The sequence below is a fragment of the Pan troglodytes genome, chromosome 4 (assembly GCF_028858775.2).
Source record: "Pan troglodytes isolate AG18354 chromosome 4, NHGRI_mPanTro3-v2.0_pri, whole genome shotgun sequence".
Lineage (NCBI taxonomy): Eukaryota > Metazoa > Chordata > Mammalia > Primates > Hominidae > Pan > Pan troglodytes.
Window position 1 is genome coordinate 9,858,730 of NC_072402.2, and position 14,663 is coordinate 9,873,392.

Sequence of the window (14,663 nt, forward strand, 5' to 3'; positions counted from 1 at the left end):
ATCTGGTAAATATTTTAACTCCTAAAAAATATGTTAAAAGACTGAAAGAAAACCATGTAAGATTTTACTGAAAGAAGACATTGAGCTCCAACGTTATTCAGTTGTTATCATACTTCTTCCCAATAAGCTACTGTAGAATAAGGAAACGTGCATGATGGCTCTGGCTTTGTCTCCTGAGTTGATCTGAGCTGGGGCAAAAAGAAGACCAAGACACAGGGAGCCGACTTCCCAATATGTGGCAGTGAGTGAACAAATGTCAGAGGCCCTTGACTGGGATAAATAAAAAGTTCAATAGAATAATATAGAGACAAATTTATAGAAACACATAAAACTGGGCATTTTAGAAACAAGATGACAACGTGATTTATGCTCCAAACTGGGATGCTTTTAGGAAGGAAAGGAGGTAACATTAGTCATCAGGCAAGGACATCAAGAGGGATTCAAGACTGTCACTAGGAAACTGCTAGAATCTCTAGACAATGAACATTGAGCCATTTCCCAATTGTTTTAGCAGTTCTAGTACACGTCTGCATGATATCTTCACTATAGTGAGGCATCCCTTCTTGTAGTGGATTTATTCTTTGTGAGGAGTCCTTGACTCATGTATATACAGTTCATGCAAATATCCCCATAATGTGGTAGCAAGAGAAAGAAAGAGTTACTCATCCCTTTTCTTTTGGAATGCACAAATTAAAATCTAAAGGTAGTAAAAGACCTTTGGCAAGTATATTAGCAAGTGTAGAAGCTTCCTCACATGACTGGAGAGGACCTGTGGCTCCCCAGCTTTTAGGCCCTCTGTGCTCGATGTACAGGATGGAGCAATACAGTGTTTTCAGAGCACCATAAGAACTGACTCATGTCATTTAACCACATTTTTGTACCCACAAAGGTCTGCATTAAATTACCACACAGGCTTTTCTACTTTGGGTTTAACAGCCCCAGTTTATTGCACCATGTATGCAAGGCTACAACAGTCAAGAAAATGCTCTCAACCTTTTCCAGCGTCCACATATCCCTCTTCATGGCAGCTCATGCATGAAAATGTGGGCATCGGGAGAGAGAGATGGAGGCCATTTGTAACGCTGGTATTTCCTAAAGTGCCAACTAAACAAAGGGAAGGTCAGCAGCTTGTAAAGGAGGAAGGGTACAAGCTCTGGAGTGGATCTGTTTTCAAGCGCTAGCTCAGGTATGCATCAGGTATGGCCTGTGTCAGGGGGCAAGTCCCTCTGAGCCCCATAGTGCTCATCTGTAGAAGAAGGATAATGCAATCTCCCTTAAGAGGTTGTAAGAAGGATGGCAGATGACATGGATTTGGAGTCTTCCATCTACCTAGCATATTGTAAATAGCTACTGTGACTCTTCCTTGCGGGTGATGTAATAACTACAAGTAACAGATACTCCAATAAGTACATGGACAGGCAGGCGATATGCATGGAGGCCATTGATTTAAAATGATTCCTGACCCTCAAAGATAATAAGATTAGATTTACAGCACGATATCTGAACTGCAGCCATCCCACAAGGCATAGGCAACTGGCAATGGCTGCTGACAGGCTTGATCAGGCCTGAATATTAGAAAAGGGCATCTCATTGTGCTGTGTCACATGTCACACAACTTTGCTCAACACACTTTCCATCCATGTCATCTCATCTTCACCCTAGCAAGTTTAAACTTGAATGAGATATCAGCCTTGGACTTGTAATGCTGAAAAGAACTTATTGTTCACAAGGTCATTCTTTTTAAGCATCTCCCCAGGTGCTTATTTGGAAAAAAAACTAGGCTGCTGACTATGCAGTCTTGATTCTATTCTGGCTTTACAGAGCTTCTTTTTCTTGACAAATACTTGCATTTTGGTACCCACATATACTTCATTCCCAATCCTCATTTGTCTTTGTTTTGCTTGTTCTCTGACCTCTGCTTCCATTTCTGAATTTCCAGCTGTAGCGAATCTTGTCAGTCGAGAGAGCACCTCTTGCAGACCAGTCACACCTCCAGGTACTGTGCTGTGCGTACCCTTCCAAACAGGCTCTCACTGTCCCCAGGTTGGAGCCCAACAAAGTCACGCCACCCTAGCTGTGCTCAGGCTGTTCAGAGTCAGCACCTGGTCCCAAGGAGAAGCACTGAGCTCCCCAAAGCACCTCTCTTCAGGACAAGCAGAAACAATTTCTCCTTGACTTAAGCACGGAGGAGATTTTCATCCTCCAAGTAAATTATCATTAATCATTAGAAGGTTCATAGTTGCATTTTAAAGACCTCAAGGGTCTACTTAATGCTTGAGTAACATCATCAATGTATTTCAAACCAACAGAATTTAACATTGTTACCAGAAGAGTTTTCTCAACTAGAATTATAATAGCTCATAAAAAATGATACAGTTGAAAAGACAATGCTTGTGGATTTCAAGTGAGTTCACCTCCATATGAAATCCTGGCCAAAATCTCAGAGACTGCAGGACACTGTGGAGTTCCCTGGGAGAACTCAGTGGGATAAGTACACATTTCCACCAGAGAAGGAAAGCCAGCAGGTCTCTGAGTGTTAATAAGGCTACGTGGATTAGATGTTCATGCTGAGTTATTAAGGCTCATTTAGGAGTTAGTTTTTCCAAGTTCCTACTCAAGTTTTTCCTCCGTGTGCAAGCACATAATTCCTTCAAAACTCAGAAACTCAATTTGCACAGTCTTAATTTGGAAATGTATTTTCACCTTTTCATGGGTTTATTGTTCCCCAACTTGACTACCAGTTTCTTGAAGGCAAGTTTTATTGCTTCTCTATTTTAAGCATCAACCATTAAACATTTACTATCCTGCCTTACAGTAATCATTTCATAGTTATTAACGATTAATATTTTAATGCATTAAAGCTGTTAAGGTATTTCTTTAAACACATAAGTTTGTTTTAAGAGCGACTTTGGCACAGGAGAAAATATGACTTTGAAATATATTCATTACCAAACACATAACTTAATGTTCCAGATTCATCCAGAATGTCATCCAATTGATTGTACTGCCTTTGAGAAATGACAATAAATAATGGCTGGAAATGGGGGGCCAAGTGAGATGAGGGCTCAAAGGGAAGATGTTATAAATTTTTGGACCAGGTTCAATTTCAAATATGCATATCTGTGTTTTTGTTGCTGTTTAATTCTGATATATAATTAATAGAACATTCTCCCATGTTTAACATTATTCACATTTCTGCTATTTGTGAAGTGTGCTAATGTCTTTCTCATTCAACAAATATGGATTAATCCTCATCTATGTTTCAGACACTGAGTAAGATGCTGAGCACATAAAGCAGGCTTCCACAGAGCCCCTGTCCTTAAGGAATTCATAAAATAGTGGGGAAAACAAAGAAGTCAACTATCTACCCATTGTCTTCATCTATTCCAGCTGCTGTAACAAAAAATACCATAAACTCGGCAGCTTATAAACAACCAACGTTTCTTTCTCACAGTCTGGAGGCTGGGAAGTCTATGATCCAGGCACCAGCAGATGTGGTGTCTGGCAAGGGTTTGCTTTCTGGTTCCTAGCCGGCACCTTCTCACTGTGTCCTCACAAGGTGGGAGGAATGAGGGAGCTCTCCGGGGTCTTGTTTACTCAGGCATGAATCCCATTCATGAGGGACTCCACCTTTATGACCTAATCAGCTCTCAAATGCCTCACCTCGTAATACCATTACATTGAAGGTTCAATTTTAACCTACGACTTTTGGGAGGACATAAATGTTCAGACCATAGCACCATTTAACTCATTAATTAGAAAAAATGTCCGTTGAGTGCTTACTTTAATGCCAGCGCTGCTGTAAGCATGTGGGACCCAGGAGTGAGAAAAAGACGTAAGTCCTGGTCATTGGGAACTTTCATTGTAGTGGCGGGAGGAAATAACGTTAATAGCTGAGGCTAAAACTGAACATGGTAAGAAGAGTCAAAAGGGCTAGATAGGAGGGAGCTGTGATCTGAAATAAGGTGGTGAGGCTTGGGTTCCATTAAGAAGATGGCATTTGAGCAAAGACTCAAAAAAGATGGGACAGTTGGCCAGATGGGTTGTCTGGGGGAAGAGCTTTCCAGGCAGAACAGGGCCCAGCAAACTCTAGCCCATGGGCCAAATCCTACCTCCTGCCCATTTTGTGAATAAAGTTTTATTAGCACCCAGTCACACTCATGCATCCATAGACTGTGGAGACTTTCATACTATGATGGAAAGATTGAAAAAAATGCAACAGTGGCCATGTGGACTGCAAAGCCTAAAATATTTATTCACTGGCCCTTTATAGAAAAGTTTGCTGAGCTCTGAAAGGCAAGGAAGAACCAGAGGCACTGTGTGGCATTTCAGAGGCTAAAGCCAAGGGAGCACATAGATGAGGACAGGAAGGGAACAGGAGGGCCATGTCAGCACTCTGGCTTTCTCTGCAGGTAAAATGGGGGCTCTCGTAAGGTTGGGGCAAGAGACTGACCAAGAGCTCCAGTAGTATGGGGGAAAGTGCAATCTTGAACAGTGTGAGAAAGGGATGGAACAGACCCACCAGAGACTGGGGAAAATGGAAATTTAAACTAAACTAACTAGGAGCCAGAATTAGCCAGGAGGCAAAATCAAGCGAAGTGAGGACAAAATAATCACAAACTGCAAAGCAACATGGTGAGGAAGGCAGAATGCGCCCCCGAAACTGCACATTGCTCCTTAAAGGACACCAAGCATGCATGTGGGAAAAATAGCAGAAGCCAGGGCTGTAAAAACAGGCAGAGCCAGATCATAGTGGCCAGGCAAGAAGAAACAGGCAGAACCCACAAAGGCTTCCAGAGCTCGGGCCAGGCCTGCTGGCCCTCTCCAATCCAGCTTGTGCTGACAGCTGACAGCACCTCCCACCATCTGGAGCCCCTGCAGAGGTGCAGAGGATCAGGGGGAAGGGAGTGTGTATTCATCAGTATATAACCAATAATGCTGTTGGTGTCATAAGAAATTGCACCTGGAACTGCAGTATAAAATCCAAGAGACTTAGCTTGCTAAAGGCAGGTTTTTAGAACCATACCAGATATTTATGATGGGTTTCTGCAAGATGTGGTGGGAAGGTTAGAATTCTGGTAGGTCCTTACTCAGGGATCTCTGTATCCCGGCCAGATGTCACCATGGAAAAGCCAGTATCATCATTTGCCTGAAGATTAGTTCTGGAACTCTGGGTCCTGGGGTTGCAAAAGGCCACAGCCTGTCATGCTCTGCCCACACATTCTGATGATGCATGCTTTGTGCCTCTGTGCTCCTCTTAGGCTAGACTATGAGAGCACTCATTTCTGCCATCCTTCCCTGTAGTCTTTCGAGATAGTAATTCAGATATAGAATAAGCAACACAAGATCGAGCTCACTGCTAACTCAAGCATCAGCAATGCTCAAGAGTTTTAGCATTGTTCAACTCAATAATGAATCTTGACTTGCTGGATCTTGCATTCTTGAGTCTTGCAGAGGAGAGAAGCGCCCCTTCCCCAGAGACATAGGGGCAGGGAGCGATGCACAGTGGACAAAGCAGCAGTTCAAGTGAATGCATTGTCCATAGCAGTACTGTAGAGAGAGGAAGGAAGAAACATGTAAAACAGCCCTCTGCCCTGGGCAAAGCAGACAGGAGATCACCATCCCTACCTCAGGACTCATGATTCTCACAGGAAACAAGAAGACAACGCCATCTGCTAACAATGGAGATGATATGGCTGATACAGGAAGCCTGAGAAGTAAACAGATTTACCAGCAGTAGAAGAAAGAGCATTAAGATTGTCAGCAGAAAGTAAGGCGTTGTGACTTCAGATCTCAACAGTTGAGTATTTCTTCCTTTGGACAGTGTTATAGTTTAACTGTACCCATCCCCCAACCAAAAAAATATGTTGAAGTCCCAACCCCCAATTTTCATGAATGTGACCTTATCGGGAAACAGGGTCTCTGCAGATATAATCAAGTTAAGATATTCCAACATGACTGGTATCCTTATAAGGAAAGGCTAATTTAGAGAGAGGCACAGGAAGATGGCCATGTGAAGATGGAGACAGACATAGGATTGAAGCTATCATAAGCCAAGGAGTGCCTGGGGCTACTAGAGCTAGAGGAGGTAACCATGGTTTCTCCCCTCAAGGACTTGGAGAGTGCATGGCCATGCCGGCACCTTGATTTTGGACCTTCAGCCTTCAGCATTTTAAGACAATACATTTCTGGTCGTTTCTGATGGTTATTTTTATTTCTGTGGGTTCAGTGGTAACATTTTCTTCTTCATTTCTAATTGTGTTTATTTGGATCTTCTCTCTTTTCTTCTTTATTAGTCTAGCTAGTGGCCTATCTTATTAATTTTTTTTTCAGAAAACCAACTCCAGGATTCACTAATCTTTTGAATGAGTTTTTATGACTTGATTTCCTTCAGTTCAGCTCTGATTTTTATTGTTTGTTGTCTAGATGAGCACTGTGGGGCTCAGAGAGATTTGCCCTTTAAACACAGGCCATATGTGATGCATACCTGAGCTAGGACTTTGGGGTTGATTAGGTCCTGTGTCTTCTAGCTTTGGGGTTGATTTGTTCCTGTTTCTCTAATTCTTTCCATTGTGATGGTAACCTATTAATTTGAGGTCTTCCTAACTTTTTGATGTGAACATTTAGTGCTATGCCTCTTCACACTCCCTTAGCTGTGTCCCAGAAATTCTGGTATGTTGTATCTTTGTTCTCATTAGTTTCAACGCACTTCTCGATTTCTGCCTTAATTTCATTGTTTACACAAAAGTCACCCAGGAGCATGTTGTTCGATTTCCATGTAGTTACATGGTTTTTTGAGTGATTTTCTTAGTCTTGACTTCTATGTCTATTGCACTGTGACATGAAAGTGTGCTTGGTATGATTTTGGTTCTTTTGCAGCTTCTGAGGATTGTTTTATGTCTAATTATGTGGTCAATTTTAAAGTATGTACCATGTGACAATGAGAAGAATATATGTCCTGTAGTTTTTTGGTGGAGAGTTCTGTAAATGTATATCAGATTCATTTGGTTCAATGTTGAATTCAGGTCCTGAATATCTTTGTTAATTTTGTGCCTCAATGATCTGTCTAATACTGTCAGTAGAGTGTTAAAGTCTCACATTATTATTGTGTGTGAGTCCAAGACTAATTGAAGGTCTCTAAAAACTTATAAATCTGGGTGCTACTGTGTTGTGTGCATATATATTTAGGATAGTTATGTCATCTTGTTGAACTGAATCCTTTACCATTATGTAATGCCTGTCTTTGTCTTTTTGATCTTTGTTGGTTTGAAGTCAGTTTTGTCTGAAATTAAAATGGCAAACCCTGCTTTTTTCTCTTTTCCATTTGCTTGGTAGATTTTTTTCCATCCCTTTATTTTGAGCCTATGGGTGTCACTTCATGTGACACAGGTCTCTTGAAGATAGCACACTATTGAGTCTTGCCTCTTTCTCCACCTTGCCACTCTGTGCCCTTTAAGGGGAGCATTTAGCCTGTTTACATTCAAGATTAGTATTGATATGCATGGATTTGATCCTATGATTATGTTGTTAGCTGGTTATTATGTTGGCTTGCTTGTGTGGTTGCTTTATGGTGACACTGGCTGCGTGTTTAAGGGTGGTTTTGTATTAGCTGGTAGCAGTCTTTCCTTTCTATATTTAGTGCTCCTTTCACGATCTCTTGTAAGGCAAGTTTGGTGGTTAACAAATTCACTCAACATTTGCTTATCTGAAGAGAATCTTATTTCTCCTTCACTTAGGAAGCTTAGTTTAGCCAGATATGAAATTCTTGGTTGAAGACTTTTTCTTTATTTTTAATTTAAGAATGCTGAATATAGGCCCCCAATCTCTTCTGGCTTGTAGGGTTTCAGCTGAGAAGTCCACTGTTAGCCTGATGGTGTTCCATTTGTAGGTGACCTGTCTTTTCTCTCTAGCTGCCATTAACATTCTTTCTTTCATTTCGACCATGGAAAATCTGATGACTGTGTGTCTTGGGGATGATCTTCTTCTGTAGAATCTTGCAGGCATTCTCTGTACTTCCTAAATTTGACTTTTGGCCTCTCTAGCAAAGTTGGGGAAGTTTTCATGGATGATATTTGAAATATGTTTTCCAATTTGTTTGCTTTCTTCCCCTCCCTCTCAGGGATGCCGAGGATTCATAGATTTGGTGTCTTTACCTCTTTACATAATCCCACAATTTTCAAAGGTTTTGTTCATTCCTTTTATTCTTTTTTCTTTGACTGTCCTATTTCACAGAACCAGTCTTCAAGCTCTGAGATTCTTTCCTCAGCTTGGTTTATTCTGCTGTTAATACTTGTGATTGCATTGTAAAATCCTTGTATTGTGTTATTCAGCTCTGTCAGACCTGTGAAGTTCTTTTTTATATGGGCTATTCCTTCCTTCAGCTTCTGTATCACTTTATTATAATCCTTATTTTCCTTGGATTGCATTTTGCTGTCCTTCTAAATTTCTAACTTCATTCCTATCCATATTCTCACTTATAAATGAGAGGTAAATGAAGAGAACTTATGAACACAAAGAAGGAAACAACAAACACTGGGGTCTACTTGAGGGTAGAGGCGGGGAGGAGGGAGAAGAGAAGAAAATATAACTATTGGGTACTGGACTTAACTCCTGGGTAATAAAATAATCTGTACAACAAAACCCCATGACATGAGTTTACCTTTGTAACAAACCTTCACATATCCTGCAGAACCTAAAAGTTAAAAATTAAATAAATATTTTTTTTAAAAAAGAGAATAAATTTCTATTGTTTTGAGCTACGCTGTTTGTGGTACTTTGTTTTAGCAACCTAGGAAACAAGCACAGGCACTGTCCAAAATGTCACTGAAGGTATGGCTTGATGAAACAATTCATTGGTGGCTGTCTGCTGGCTGCCTGGAAGTTTGGGCAGAACAGTGCCCAGTATATGAGCACGCAGTAAAAGTTAGTGACTGCTCTACTGGGTGTTTCATCGGTTTGTCCAATAACTATTGGAAACACGCAGAGGGACTACCTAAATGCATAAGCAAATTGTCTCATACACAATTTAATCACAGTTAATCTGAATGCAAAAATTTTGCTGACTAAGGTTAGCAGCTGCTATACCCTCCCAACTTCTCCTGCTGAGACAATTTTCTTTCCTCAACACAAAAATGTTGCAAAAAACTGAAAAGCATGCAAAACAAAGAAGTGAGTTTTGTTCATCATTATATGTAAGCAGCTGCTAGCTGAGTGGTGGCCTTCTAGAGGATCCAAGTCCTGCTAATGTTCTGGAAGCCACAAGATTAGATGGTGATGGATGTAGCTTGAATGTGCCAGTAAAGATGAGGAAAGAGGATGTTGGAAGGTGTCAGTAATTCAAGAACCACAGGCCCAAATAATCACTCATTTATTCAGTCAACAAACATGTATTAACTCCCTACAACATCTCAGACATTGTATTGGACTTTGGGGAGTTCACAGTAGCTCCCCTTATTTGTGGAGTACTGACTATGTGCCAGACACTAATACTTATCATCTTCGTTGTCCCACTTTATTCTCACAACGTCCAGGTCAGGTAGTCAGTGATCTGCAGTATGCAGATGAGGAAGCCAAGAACCAGTAAGACAAATTTATGCCCCAAGGGCCAAGCCTCAGATCATCTAACTCCAAAGCTTCTACTGTCTATCTCAAAGCTTCACACCACATATTACTGGCTATTCTGTGGAGAGTGGGTCAGAGAGGGGCTAGTGCAGCATTTCAGATGAGGAAGGCTTGAACAAGCACAGAAGTGGAGGAATAAGAAGAAAGACTCAGGTCTGGGAGCCACTCTAAAAGTGGTCTCTGCAGGACCTGCGGTTGAGTGGGTCTGGAAAGAGAGGGAAGGAGTTGGCTGAGATTTGCAGGTGTCTGGCTCAGATGAGAGGTGAATCATGGAGCCTGCTCTGGGCTGAGTTTTGTCTCCCAAAACTTATGTTAAGGTCCCAGCCCCCAGTACTCCAGAATGTAACTATAATCAAAAACAGGGTCTTCAAGTGGGTAATTAGGTTAAAATGAGGTCATTGGAGTGGGCTTTAATCCAATATGACTGCTGTCCTTATAAGAATAGGAAATTAGGCAACAGGCATGGACAGAGGGAAGACCATGTTTAGAAGATATAGGGAGAAGATGACATCTACAAGCCAAGGAGAGAGGCCTCAGGAGACACCAATCCTGCTGACAGCTTCCTTTTGAACTTTCAGCCTCCAGAAGTTTGGGCAAATAAACGTCTGCTGTTTAAGCACCCAGGCTGTGATACTTTGTCATGGCATCCCTAGAAAACTAATACAGAGCCCATACCCAAGATTGAAAAACAAAGAAATGAACACGAATGGGGTAGGCTGAGCTGAAAGTACTGCAAGGAGCATCCAGCTGGAAGTGAACATCGCATCTGTGGACTAAGTCGGAGCTGAGACCAGATCTGTGAATGGTCCTCAGTAGGCAGGCATGGTGTGAGTCAGGGGAGTTAAAATTTTGGAATAGAAAAAAAAATGTGGTTACATATACACCATGAACTACTACTCAGCTATAAAAAGGAAAAAAATAATGTATTTTGCATCAACTTGGAAGGAGCTGGAGATCATTATTCCAAGGGGAGTAATTCAAGAATGGAAAACCAAATATCGTGTGTTCTCACTTGTAAGTGGTAGCTAAGCTATGAGGATGCAAAGGCATAAGAATGATACAATGGTCTTTTGGGACTTGTGGGAAAGGTTGGCAGGGGAGTGGGGGATAAAAGACTATATACAGGGTATGGTGTACACTGTTCGGGTGAAGGGTGCACTACAATCTCAGAAATTACCACTAAATAACTTATCCATGTAACCAAAAACCACCTGTGCCCCAGAAATTATTGGAATAGAAAACTAAGAAAAAACAACAAAAAAACTTCAGAATAGATGGGAATCCAAGTAACCAAAAACCACCTGTGCCCCAGAAATTATTGAAATAGAAAACTAAGAAAAAAACAACAAAAAAACTTTGGTATAGATGGGAATCCAAGAAAAGCGTGTGGAATGAGAAGAGTGGGCAGAAGGAAGGGATTGAGGACAGAATTCCCAGGGATAAGCAAAGCTTAAAGACCAGCTGAAGGAAAAGAGTCAAGGACAGGGCAGACGCTCAAGCCACAGCGTGCACTATCTAAGTATGGTACAGCATAAACTTTCTGTAAAAGAAACTTCGAGGCAACAATGTCATCCTTCCAGTAAGATAGTTAAGGTAATGGCTGGAAATCAGTCCTCAAATAATGTAACTAGACACTGTGGGACTGGGGAGAACCACAGCAGTGCCACATGGTGGGATGCACAGGGCAGAGAAGATGAGAATTGCCTGAAGATGGGAGTTTAAGACTGCCGTCCTCAACAAAGTCAGCCAATAATGGAGGGCAACTGATGGGACAGGGACTTGACCTCCACTCCTCCTGTTTCTGCTGAGAGAAAATTGCCACTGCATGGCCACCAAAGCAGGAAGACCTACCCCTTCACCACCCCATTGTAGCCTCCTTCAGCAACAAGTCCAACTCTCAAATTTTATTTTGCTGACTTGGTTGAAAAGTCAAGAGAAAAGTCTGAGAGCATCATTTAATGGGTCCTTAAAATCACCATGTGAAACTGGAGCATTCTTGGACACGGCAGAACTAAGGGTGTTTGTTTTTAGCTTGTTGCGGTTTCTTTGTTTTTGTCTTACTTAAGAGAAAAGGCATCCGAACATTTTCTTTTTTTTTTTTTTTTTTTTTTTTTTTGAGACGGAGTCTCGCTGTGTCACCCAGGCTGGAGTGCAGTGGCGCGATCTCGGCTCACTGCAAGCTCCGCCTCCCGGGTTCACACCATTCTCCTGCCTCAGCCTCCCGAGTAGCTGGGACTACAGGCACCCGCCACCATGCCCGGCTAATTTTTTCTATTTTTAGTAGAGATGGGGTTTCACCATGTTAGCCAGGGTGGTCTTGATCTCCTGACCTCGTGATCTGCCCGCCGTGGCCTCCCAAAGTGCTGGGATTACAGGCGTGGGCCACCGCGCCTGGCCCCCCGAACATTTTTCTGAAATCATGAGTCATCATTAGAAAGGAAGAAATTTGAGGTTATGGTGAAAAGAAAGATAATGGATAAGGCAGAAATATTGTCCAAAAAACGAAAATTACTCCAGAACACAGCAGAAAGAATCAGCTACAGACCCCGAGTGACAAGAAGAGGTAAGTTTGAGGGCTTACTCGGAAAAACCCTTTAGAACCTAACATTTCTCTGTAAAGTAGGAGGAAAGATAAACCCATTGAGAATCCCTGGGAGAGGTTGGGAGAGGACTGGAGTGGGGGTAGTTGCAAGGGGAGAGGACAGGAACTGGGGTGCTTAGACCATTATGGAGCTGACCTGAGGGCCTCACTGAAGACAGAGGCTCCACCTTTTCTGTTGCCCTTTCTACCACAGGAGGATTCTCTCTAGCACCCCAGTGTTTAAGAGACACAGAAGCCAAGGGGTGGGCCCCCCTGGGGCTGGATTTGGTGGGAGTCAGTGCAGGCGGGCAGGAGTGGAAGGAGAACTAAAGGAGGAAGACCTGAGACAAGGGCATCTGGCAAAGAACAGATGGGATGCAAAGCCTGTGTCCCAATTAGGCCAGGAAGGATAAATGTCCCTGTGTTCAGGCTCAGCAGGGGGTGGAAGCAGAACCTAGTGTGGTTAGAGACCAGAATCCATCCTGGATGGAGGATCAATCAGAGAAGCAAATCAGGGCCAACTAGGAGTGGAAATAGTATCTCAGGGCTCAGCAGTAGCAGAAAGTGCCCTAACAAAACACAGGAGAGGTATGAAGACAACACTTCATATGCAATAACTCAGGGTCCTCAGGCGGGGCTCTTGGTTTTCTATCCTAGGAGAGAGGGTCTTCCCAATGTAGGCCAGGGAAGGAGTGTGGGGGAGGGCGGTGGAAATGCTGCTTTCCTGAGAAATGCAGGCTATTCATTGTCATGCAAATTGTGCTGCCCTTGTGGCCTGAGTGGTAGAGCCACTGTACTGACCTCTGAATTACTTTCAGTGTCTGCAGTTATCAGATCTTAGAAATGAACAGCAGAATGTTCTAGGAATCGGAAACATTAATGCCTTTGTAAATCAAATAACAATGTTTTACCTAAGAAGACTGTGATAAACACTGTTTTAGCTCTTCCATTGCCTGGATGGCAACACATGACTCTCCAATGGAAAAGGAGAATTCACAGATGCTGACAACCAGGACGCTGACCGATACTGACCACCTGATCAGCTGGTGGTCACTCAGTCACATGTAAGAAGGCAGCTAGTGTTTGTAACTCATACTATGACCTGAATTGTTTTTCCAGGATATTCTTAAAGTGTCACTTTGGGAAAAGAGCTTTTTACTTTGCTTCTGGCAAATGCTAATTACAAAGCTTTTATTGGGATAGGGATTCTTGATTTTTAAGTGGAAACTTCCTTGGCCAGTCAGAATCAACAAACAAATGGAAAGAACAACTTGAAGCTGCACAGATGAAAGTTTCAGGGCCAAAAGGGGACCATCCACATAGAATCAACTGATTCGGTTGAAGTCAGTTCAACAGAAATGATGTTAATGGGAGAAATCTAGTTAGTGCTTCAGTTTGGGAAAACAATTCATGTTTCCCTTTGGAAGCAATAGAGTCATTTAGTTTACTTGAGAAAGTTAATGACGAGGACATCCTTTTTTTCCTACAGGACAGTCTTTTAAAGGCAATCTCTGATGATTAGGTTGACTGTATTATTTGGCAAAATACTTGCATTGAATATATGTACACCCTATCCATGGTTTTGCATATATGATGAGTCTAAAGCAGTGGTTCTCAACTAGAGTTAATTCCCCCCTCCCAGGGGGTACTGAAAAATTGCTGAAAACATTTTTTGTTGTTACAACTGGGCAGAGGAGGATGCTACTGGCATTTAATGACTATAGGTTGAAAATGCTGCTAGACATCCTACTATGCCAAGGACAAGACCCACCACCCCCCGTCCCACAGCGAAGACAATTTGGCCCAAAACATCACTAGTGCTGAGGTTGAGAAACTCTGGTCTACATAATTAGCTGATATGTGGCAAAAGTCTACTAACTCTCAAGATTTCACTTTTGTACAAACTATCAAATAAATGCTTGGGGCAATGGATTACACATGGTACATATACATTGTCTTTGTAGGTGTGTGTGTATGTGCGTGTATGTGTATGTGCACGTGTGTGTGACCACACTCACACATGAATGCACAGATATACAGAGGGCTGCATTTCAGCTGACACACATCAGGGCTTTGTACACAGCGAACCTCAATTTGGATGGTTGTCACCATCTTCTGATTGCTCAGTAAGCAAGTGACCAAGTTCTGGCCCAGAACTGAAAGAAGCCTTCTAAGGGTTTCTGGTTTCTTTAAAAATAAATACATGGATGAAAAGGGGAGAGGGATGTGGCTCTTCTTTGAGTGGATATTGCCACATGTGGATGCAATACCTGAATTTGCAGCAACAATTTTGCAACCACAAGCAGAGGTGGCCTGAGGGCCCATCTGCCAGACTGTGGATGGCAGAGACTGCAGTGAATACTCGCCTCCTTATTAACTGAGCCACTGAATGAATAAACCCTGACGATGCCTACTACTAACTTCTAAGTATGTGAGTTGATACATTTTTTACATTTTTAAT

General features: G+C 42.2%; 1 protein-coding gene across 4 annotated transcripts in view; it reads right to left on the reverse strand.

Moving 5' to 3' along the window:
* The window catches only part of SEMA5A (semaphorin 5A), a 500,732-nt gene that overhangs the window by 169,130 nt on the left and 316,939 nt on the right, over positions 1–14,663 (reverse strand). The window lies entirely within an intron of this gene.